The sequence below is a fragment of the Gossypium raimondii genome, chromosome 5 (assembly GCF_025698545.1).
Source record: "Gossypium raimondii isolate GPD5lz chromosome 5, ASM2569854v1, whole genome shotgun sequence".
In the NCBI taxonomy this organism is placed as follows: domain Eukaryota; kingdom Viridiplantae; phylum Streptophyta; class Magnoliopsida; order Malvales; family Malvaceae; genus Gossypium; species Gossypium raimondii.
Genome location: NC_068569.1, coordinates 33,476,123 through 33,486,789, shown reverse-complemented (window position 1 = coordinate 33,486,789; position 10,667 = coordinate 33,476,123). Strand labels below are relative to the sequence as shown.

At 35.6% G+C, this 10,667-nt stretch overlaps 1 pseudogene; it reads left to right on the top strand.

Annotated features, from left to right (window-relative positions):
* Nucleotides 1–349: 349 nt before the first annotated feature.
* On the top strand, nt 350–10,324 carry LOC105766978 (G-type lectin S-receptor-like serine/threonine-protein kinase At1g34300; annotated as a pseudogene).
* The last annotated feature ends 343 nt before the right edge of the window (nt 10,325–10,667 follow it).

The window sequence follows — 10,667 nt, the reverse complement described above, 5'->3', positions numbered from 1 at the left end:
ACAAAAATGCATTTTAAAGTCAAGCAATAGGGTACCCTTCGAGTTAGAGTTTCTTCTGTCCGATTCAGGCTGATTGGATCACTGAACTTGGTTCACTGAGGCTAAAAGAAGGAACCTGCTTTCTCGAGGAAAGGAAGTTCCCTTCCCATGCCATTAGTCTAGCTCACCCCGTCTTCTGCGCATCAAAGAAAAGATTTTCGTCTCCAATCCATCCACACCCTGCTTCAATGGAAGTACTGAAGAATTTATAGCCATTAAAGCGCCTTAACCAGCTCTAACTTCCACTTCCCTCGCAATTCAAACAATAAGAAAAGATATCTTCATTAGCAAAGCAAAGAAAGCAATACTCATGTCTCTCATCTTCCTCTTCTTCATCACTATCCTTCTCTCAAACCCTTCACCATCTTTATCCCAGCAAGCTCGATCTTTCTCCTTATCCGACTTCCCATGGCGGCCTACTCAAAACAAGATCCTCGTTTCTCGAAACAAAGTTTTCGCAGCTGGTTTTAAGCCAACACCCTCTGCTCCAAATCGCTATATTTTCTCCATTTGGTATTACAAGTTTACAACATTTCTGGAAATAATACCATCGTGTGGCCAGCTAATGCTAATTCTCCGGTCACGGATGATTCCTCTCTTGGTATCAGCGACAATGTTGTTTTTCGTTTAATCGAATCTTCATCAGGCCGAAACTTGTTACCGGGGAGTTCTTCAGCCACTCGTAACCCGAATTCCACAAGCTTGGTGTTGGATGACTAGGGTAATCTTGTTTATGGCGGTTGGGAGAGTTTCAATTATCCAACAGACACGATTTTGTCTATCCAGATAGTTAACCGAAAAAAAGAGCCGACGTTGCAATCAAAGAATGGTAAATTCAAGTTCATTGATGGGAAAAGCCTGGTTTTTGGTTCATCATAGTACTGGAGCAATGAGAATGCGTTTATAAAACTTGAAGCAAATGGAGTGATGACTCAAGACAATGGAGCTACTTTGGTTTCTTCAGATTTCGATGAACAAAACAAGTCGCGGAGATTGACACTGGATGACGATGGGAATCTCAGAATTCAAAGCTTTGATATAAAGACTCGTGAATTCACTGTCGTTTGGTTAGCTGTTCAAGAGATGTGCACTGTTCATGGAACCTGCGGGGATAACGCGATTTGCATGAACGATGCTTTAAATACTGACCCCACTTTCTGCGTTTGCCCACCAGGATTCAAAAACAACACCAATGTCAATGAAAGTAACTCTTGCGTGATCAAAACTCCATGGAACAACAACCATGGTAACACCAAGTTTCTTCAGCTAGATTATGTTAATTTCTATGGAAGTGATCTCAAAGTTCATAATTTCTCGGTTTGTCAATTGAAATGCTTGGCCAATCCGAATTGTCTGGGGTTTGACTTCAAATACGATGGAAAATGCTATTGTGTGCTTCAGATCAATCAATTGCGATACGGATACTGGTCTCCAGGTACCTAGACTGCATTTTTCTTGCGAGTCCACGATTCCAAAACTGATGAATCGAATTTCATAGGTATGATAACCTTGTTGGAAACAACCCGTACTGTTAAAATAACCCTGCCAGTACCACCGAAAGAATCCAGTGTTAATAAAATCTGGTTGTTAATAAAATCAGATTATTTTCCTTATTTCTAGGCAAATAGTTGATGCACACCAAATATTTAGTGGTTAAAAATTATGGATTTATTTTGTTTAGATTTTTTCTCTAGTTGTTAGTGCATATTTTTTGTTTTTCTGTTATGTAAAAGCCTATATAAATAGGCTCTTGGATTATGAATCAGTGTACTCATCATCTTAGTTTTCCCTTTCCTTATTATCTTCATCTTGTTGTTATCTCTTTTAGTAAGTTAATAGTGGTATCAGAGTCAGGTTAAAAGAAGAGTGTTTTTGGTGAGAGGACAAAGTTCCTATGGCTTCTGAAAATTTTGTGCAGCCAGCTATTCCACATTTTGATGGTCACTATGATCATTGGAGCATGCTGATGGAGAATTTCTTGCAGTCTAAGGAATATTGGCAAGTCATTGAGCACGGTGTAGTAGCACCAACAGATGGAGAAAGGCTTATAGAAGCACATCAAAAGGACCTGGAAGGGCTGAAGCTAAAAGATTTGAAAGCAAAGAATTACTTATTTCAAGTTATTGTTCGTTCGATCCTGGAAACCATTCTTTGCAAAGAAACTTCCAAGGATATTTAGGTCTCCATGAAGACAAAATATCAAGGTTCTTCCAGAGTGAAGCGTGCATAGCTTCAGGCCCTACGGAGGGACTTTGAGGTTCTTTAGATGAAGGTTGGTGAGTCTATTACAGACTATTGTGCACGAACTATGGGAATCGCAAATAATATGCGATTTCATGGTGAGAAGATGAATGACACAACCATTGTTGAAAAGATACTGCAGTCTTTATCACCAAAGTATGATTATGTTGTCTGCTCGATAGAAGAATCCAAGGATATTGATGCACTCACTCTTGATGAACTTCAGAGCTCTTTGTTGGTCCATGAGCAGAAGATGAACAAAACTTTTATCTCAATAGAGCAGGCTTTGAAAGCTTCAACTCATTCTTTTAGAGGAAGAGGTAGAGGTCGAAGAAGGGGAAGAAGTAGAGGAGACAGTTGGAATAAAGATAATGGCAGGCATGCCAGAGCAAAATGGTAAAGGCAAACAGTGGGATCAACAATTTGTCAAATCAAAGGTAGAATGTTTTAGATGTCATAGGTTTGGTCATTATCATTCTGAATGTCGTACTAATCTGTCTAATAGCAAGGAAAAAGGGAGAAAAGTCGAATTTTGTAGAAAAAGAAGAAGTTGAAACCTTGTTGATGGCAGTTCATAACAAGCAAGAGAAGTCACAAAACTCATGTTTATGGTATATGGATACTGGCTGTGGCAATCACATGTGCGGTAATAAGTCTTCTTTCTCTTACCTAAATGAAGACTTTCACACTACTGTGTCTTTTAGAGATAAATCTATTGTTGATGTAGTGGGAAAATGTGATATTAGTATAAGAACCAAGAATGATTTTGTAGAGATAATTTCCAATGTTTTCTTTGTGCTTGCTTTAAAAAGTAACTTGTTAAGTGTTGGTCAATTACAAGAAAAAGGATATGTGATTACAATATCAAAAGGTGTTTGTGAAATTTATGATCTTTCTAGAGGTTTGTGAAATTTATGATCCTTCTAGAGGTGCTATTGCAGTGGTTCCTATGAGTTCCAACAGGTTGTTTCCATTGGTGATTGATTGTGTTCAACCTTGCTTGATGGTTAAACTAAAGGGTGACGTATGGCTTTGGCATTTCCGCCATGGCCATCTTAATTTTGGGGGTTTAAAGACTCTTAGACAGAAAGAGATGGTTAATGGTCTTCCTCAAATTGTTATTCTATCCCAGGTGTGTGAAGATTGTGTTGTTAGCAAACAACATCGTGAACAATTTCTCAAAGGAAAGTTTTGGAGAACAAAACATGTGCTGAAATTGGTTCATTCAGATATTTGTGGGCCAATAAAACCATCATCTAATGGTGGTAAATTTTTTTTCCTTACTTTCATTGATGATTATTCCTGGAAAATGTGAGTTTACTTCTTACAGGAGAAATCAGAAGTATTTAATGCATTTACTAGCTTCAAAGCACTTGTTGAAAATGAAATCGAGAAAACCATTCAAGCTTTTCGCTTTGAGCGTGGTAGAGAATATTGCTCCAAGGAATTTGAAGCATTTTGTAAAAGTCATGGCATTCAAAAAGAGCTTACCACAACATATAACCCCAACAAAATGATGTATCAGAGAGGAAAAATAGAACTATACTGAATATGGTGAGCAGTATGCTTGCTAGTGGAAGGTTCCCAAAACGATTTTGGCCTGAGGCAGTAAATTGGAGCATCCATGTCTTGAATAGAAGCCCAACTTTTTCTATTCAAAACATGACACTTGAAGAAGCTTGAAGTGGAAGGAGACCAGCGGTAGATCACTTTAGAATTTTTGGTTGCATAGCTTATGCAAATGTTCCAGATGCAAAGAGAAAGAAGCTTGATGACAAAAGAGAGAAGTGTCTATTTAGGTGTAAGTGAAACATCTAAAGCATATAAATTATTTTTATCCTTTAATGGAGAAAATCGTGATTAGCATGGATGTAATTTTTGATGAGGAGAACACTTGGAATTGGAATGATCAACAACCTTTTTAAACCTTTGTTGACATTGAAATTGAATTTGAAAGGCAGCAGCCTTTAAATCAGCAGACTGAAGATCCAATCATCCATTTTGCCTTATTTGTAGATTGTGATCCAACAACATTTGAAAATGCTGTAAAGGAGTAGAAATGGTGAAAGGCAATAGATGAATAGATTGCAGCTATAGAAAGGAATGATACATGGGAGTTGACTGAGCTTCTAGAAGGGCACAAGACAATTGGTGTCAAATGGGTATACAAGAAAACGTTGAAGGAGAATGGAGAAGTTGACAAGTATAAGGCGTGCTTAGTGGCCAAAGGTTATAAGAAAGAGTTTGGGGTGGATTGCAAAGAAGTTTTTGCTCCTGTTGCAAGGCATGATACAATCAGATTGGTGATTTCGCTTGCAGCCCAATACTCTTGGCCTATCTTCCAATTAGATGTGAAGTCGGCATTTTTACATGGTGAGCTCCAAGAGTATGGATTGAAACAAGCCCCACGTGCCTAGTATTGTCGAATTGAGGCTTATTTCTTAAAAGTTGGTTTTACCAAGTGTCCTTATGAGTCTACTCTTTTTTATTAAAACTGGCGATGAAGAGAAAATGCTTATTGTGAGTTTATATGTTGATGATCTTATTTTCACTGGAAACTGTAGTTCCAAGTTTAATGAATTCAAGAAGTCTATGATGATTGAGTTTGAAATGTCAGATCTTGGTATGATGCATTGTTTTCTAAGCATAGAAGTAGTGTAATAAGCTAATGGAATATTTATTTCTCAAATGAAATATGTTCAAGATATTTTGAACAAGTTTGATATAAAGGATTGCAATCCAGCAAGCACCCCAATTGAGTTTGGTTTGAAGTTGAGAAAATAGGGAAAGAAAGTGAACAACACTCTTTATAAGCAAATCGTTGGCAGCTTAATGTACTTGACTGGTACAAGACCTGACATAATGTATTCTGTGAGTTTGATTAGTAGGTTTATGGAGAATCCTATAGAGATGCATTTATTGGCTATCAAAAGAATCCTTTGTTACTTGTAAGGAACCAAGGATTTTGGATTATTTTATAGAAAAGGTGAAATTTCAGATTTATTTGGGTTCATTGACAGTTACTTTGTAGGATATCTGGATGATAGAAAAAGCACTACAGGTTATGTTTTCATGATGGGAATCGAAGCTGTTTCATGGTCATCTAAGAAACAATCCATTGTTACTTTGTCAATGACTGAAGTTGAATTTGTTGCTGCAACAGCCTGTGCTTGTCAAGCTATTTGGCTGAGGAAAATCTTGGAGGAGCTGAAGTTCAAGAGAAGTGGAGCTACAACAATTTACTGTGACAATAATTCAACTATCAAACTCTCAAAAAATCCAGTATTACATGGTAGAAGCAAGCATATTGATGTAAAGTACTATTTTTTGAGAGATCTTAACAATAATGGGGTAATTGATCTCAAGTACTACAAGAGCGAAGATCAACTACCTGACATATTTACCAAACCTCAAATTGTTTTCCTTCCAAAATTTGAGGAGGTTAATTGGAGTTTGCACTTTGGAAGATCTTGTTTGAAGAATGGCACTAGTAAACTGAAGTTTAAGGAGTTTTTCAGTTTAAAGGAGGGATTATTAATAAAATCTGGTTGTTAATAAAATCAGATTATTTTCCTTATTTCTAGGCAAATAGTTGATGCACATCAAAGATTTAGTGGTAGAAAATTATGGATTTATTTTGTTTAGATTTTTTCTCTAGTTGTTAGTAGCTATTTTTAGTTTTTCTGTTATGTAAAAGCTTATATAAATAGACTCTTGGGTTATGAATTAGTGTACTCATCATCTTAGTTTCCCCTTTCCTTATTATTTTCATCTTGCTGTTATCTCTTTCAGTAAGTTAACATCTAGCACTACGCTTCGAAATATAGTGATAATTTGTACCCTTTTTGTTGCTGGGCGTATTTTTGGGGTTCTTTTCTTCTAGGGATTCCTGAAGAAATATATCAAGTATAGGGACATGGCTCGAAGTTTCAGCCTTGAGTTCTTGCCTGCAGATGGGCCTAAATGGTTTACCTATGCAGAACTCCAAGCAGCAGCAGATAATTTTTCAAACTCGATTGGGAAAGAGGGCTTTGGTGATGTTTATAAATGGGAATTAGGCGATCATCGTGTTGTTGCTGTGAAATGCTTGAAAAATGTAACCGGTGGTGATACAGAGTTTTGGGCAGAGGTGACAATTATTGCTCGTATGTACCATCTGAACTTGGTTAGACTATGGGGATTTTGTGCTGAAAAAGGCCAAAGAATCCTTGTCTACGAGCATGTGCATAATGGTTCTCTCGATAAATACTTGTTCCCTGCAAGTCATATCCTATCTTTAGACAAGCAAGAAGTGATCAACCTGAGAAGCACCGATTCGCTGAAGCCAATACTTGATTGGAACATCCCATACAGAATCGCACTCGATATGGCATGTGTAGTTGTGTATTTGCATGAAGAATGCTTAGAATGGGTGCTACATTACGACATCAAGCCAGAAAACATACTTTTAGGGGATGATTTTTGCCTGAAAATATCGGATTTTGGATAGGCCTGTAACAACCCGAATTTGGGATTAGTCGGAATAGTGGTTTCGGGACCACAAATTCGACGAGAAAAAAAATTATTTTCATTATATTTTTATGGTCTACGATTTCACAAAATGATTTCGTGAAAATTTCATTCGAAAATTTTGACGTTTGGGCATTCAATCTAGTCAAAAGGACTAAATTGTAAAAAGTGTAAAAGTTGAGTTCTATATGTTAGAGGTGTCTAATTGTTATGAAATTTTAAATTGGAGGTCTTTATGTGGTAATTAGACCATTGGTTGAGTTGGACAAAAATGGGTATGGTTAGGCATGTTTCCAAAGTCTTTCATTAAGGGCATTTTGGTCATTTAGTTATTAAAATGAATTAAAAACAAAATTAAAAGTCAATTTTTGTCCATCTTCAACCCCTAGGCCGAAAATTGCATGGAGAAACCATGGCTAGGGTTTTTCAAGCTTCCAAGCTCGATTGTAAGTCCGTTCTATCCCCGTTTCTAATATTTTTACGTTTTTGAAATCCTCGTAACAAGATTTACCTATTTTTACCATTGTTTTGAACTAGGGTTTGTGTTTAAAAATTTACCCATGAATGATATGCATATATTTTGATGTTTTATGGAAGAATATGAATGTTTGGAGTGTGATAAACGATTTGTACTAAGTAATTTTCGATGAAAATGCCTAAAAGGATTAATTTGTAAAAGTTATAAAATATGTCACAAGTGTTTGAATAAGTGAGTATTGTGGACTGCTATAGTTATAAAAATGGTTCAGTTAGGCCTAAAATGCAAGGAAATTGAATAAAAATTATTTTACGAGCCTAGGGGCAAATGCAAGGAAATTGAATAAAAATTATTTTACGAGCCTAGGGGCAAAATCATAATTTTGTGAAACTTTAGGGGCAAAAAACGTAATTTTGCCAAAGTATGATTTTGGGACTGGAATGAATAGTGTGAAGGTTATATAAGTTAAATGTATTGTTATAAATCAAGAAAGACGAGAAATTGAAATTGATGGATAAAAAGAAAAGTGAGAAAAAGTGAAAAATTCCCGAATGAACCTTTGGAATAAAAAGGGATACGAATGAAGTGACAGAAATGATCACATGTGTGGCACGGATTATGTGTAGGCCACTATGTAAAAGTGAAAGTGATGGTCTCGTGTGTAGTACTATGTGCAAGCTACTACGTGTACTGGAATGATAGGTCGCATGTGTAATACTATGTGCAGGCTACTATGCGTACCGGATAGTTTCGATCGCGTGTGTAGTACTATGTGCAGGCTACTACGTGTATTGGATGGTAATGGTCACATGTGTAGTACTATATGCACGCTACTATATGAACCGAACATCATTGATTAGTAAGGTGGTTGCTATGTGCTGATTCCACCAGACATCATTGATTAATAAGGTGGTTGCTATGTGCTGCATCCACCGAGTATCTGTTATTATTCCGAAGTGTTCATCGGGAAATTGACTAAGTGTAATTGAATAATGAATATAGGTGTGGAATTGAATTGAATATCGACATAGAAATGGAAAAGTGAATTTTGAATTGAATTGTGATTGAAAGTGAAAAAGTGAAATTATGAAAGAGTACATTTAGAAATAAAACAGTTTAGACAGCAACAATTGTGTGACTTTGAAAAATCACCAAAAATAGTGAAGATTGAATTAGAGGATTAATAATATATTAAATTGAATCGGAATGAGCCTATTTTCACATAAAAGAAACAGAGCAAGCAAAAGAGTTATATATTTTGAGATATTTGAAGTTTGGTTAGGCAGAGTCAGAATGAGTTCAGAATCGCCTATTCTGACTTTGGAAAATTGTAAACAATTGTAAAAAAATAATTATGAGATAAAGTTTATATGTTTAGAATCCTTAGTGAATCTATTTTCAAGAGAAACAAACAGAAACAATATCCAAATTTTGTAAAATGAGATAATTAAGTTTTAGTGAAGAGAGGTCAGAACTGTCTAGCAGTGAAATAGGGGAAACGTTAAAGAATAAACTGTACTATTTGGCTAAACTAAAAATTCTGAAAATTTTATGGTAAGAAGATATGTGAATATAGTTTCAGGAAAAATTTACGAATCTTAATTTGGAGTTCTATAGCTCTGGGTAAAAATAATTTAGTGATTATGACTCGAATAGACAGCTTTGAATATACATGTGAGTGAATAGTGAAATTGTAGTTAATGTTGTTTAAGTGTGTTATACACATTAAGAATGTGGAATGGAAAGGAGGAGGAGGAAAATTGGAAGAACATATGAATGATTTGTGTATAATTGGCCATATGCTCGATTATAATCGATAAGCGATTGAAAAGAAATTATGTTTATAATTGTCCATTATTAGTTATAGTTAAAGTTCATGTGAGAAAATTAAAATTTCATAGTATGTGTTTGTGGTATACTTGGCATATGATTTGGTATGTAGCAATGTCAGAAATGGTTTATGAATTAACTCATGTTGATAAGTTTGATACATAAATAAATGTGGTACTTATCCATGCTTATAATGCTTATACTATATGTTTATTTGGCTAGCATGTTTGGTGTGTATGCTTAGGCTTTGGCCAAGTTGTGGCTGGATTACGCCACATTAAATTTATAAAATTATGCATTGAGATGGTAAATGTCTAGATGGAAATATGCTTGTGGTCATAAAAGGGTGGTAAGGTTTAAAGTTTGTAATCTTTATTAAAATGGTTTATCATGTGGTTAGTCTTCAAAAAGACTAGCTTGCGACTATGGTTGAGTGTAATGTTTATATCTTGTGTGATATGCATAGGAAACAGGAGTGGAAAGAAATGAAGTATTGAATTGCATGAGTATGTATTGGGTCTCAGAAGCCCTATTTGTTACAAATATAGTATTTTGAAGTTATAACGTGAAGATTTATAAAATCATGTTAAAAATTTGAAGAGTTTAAATTTGAATGAAATTTTATAACTCTGTTTAACATGTTTATAAGTGTATATGTTCTGGTAATGCCTCGTACCCTATTTCGACGCGAATACGGGTAAGGGGTGTTACAATGTGACATCGCTAGATTCGGTCATAACGTTTAGACCGGATTTGGGGTGTTACAAGGCAAAGCTGAGGAAAAAGGAAGATATGGTTAGCATGTCAATGGCCAGAGGCACCCGTGGTTACATGGCACCAGAGTGGCTCAAACCTGACCCCATAACGCCGAAGGCTGATGTTTATAGCTTTGGGATGGTTTTATTAGAACTTGTGAGTGGGGTTGGAAGTAGTAATATACAAGGATCATTGGTTCATAGTGAAGATTTGTATCTCCCAAGGTGGGCATTCGGTAAGGTGTTCAAAGATATGAAAGTGGATGACATCTTGGATCGACAAATCAAGCATTGTTTTGATAATCGACTGCACTTTGATTTTGTCGACCGAATGGTGAATATGGCCATTTGGTGCCTCCAAGACCTGCCAGAAGTGAGGCCATCAATAGGGAAGGTTGCTAAGATGTTGGAAGGGACTGTGGAAATTATAGAACCTAAATAGCCCAAAATCTTCTACTTGAGAGATGAGTAAAATACCTAATAATCTATCTAATCTATGAGTGTATTGTGTATATGCAAGTCATGCTTAGTCGTGACATATGTTGTTAGGATTCAAAATCGGATATTAGTGTGTATCCGATATAAGAATGCTTTTTATTTTAAGTTTTTTTTATATATATTTGAAGAATCATATTTCAAATTTTGATATGAAAATTGAGTACAACTTAGAATAATTAATCTAATGTACTAATTTCTTGATGTTTGTATGCATATGAAGATGTAATTCATGTCATGAGTTATGTATTCAAAAATTAGTATTGGATATGAGAAGACCTTTTTTTTTCCTCGTATATGTGGAGAATCCTACCTCAATA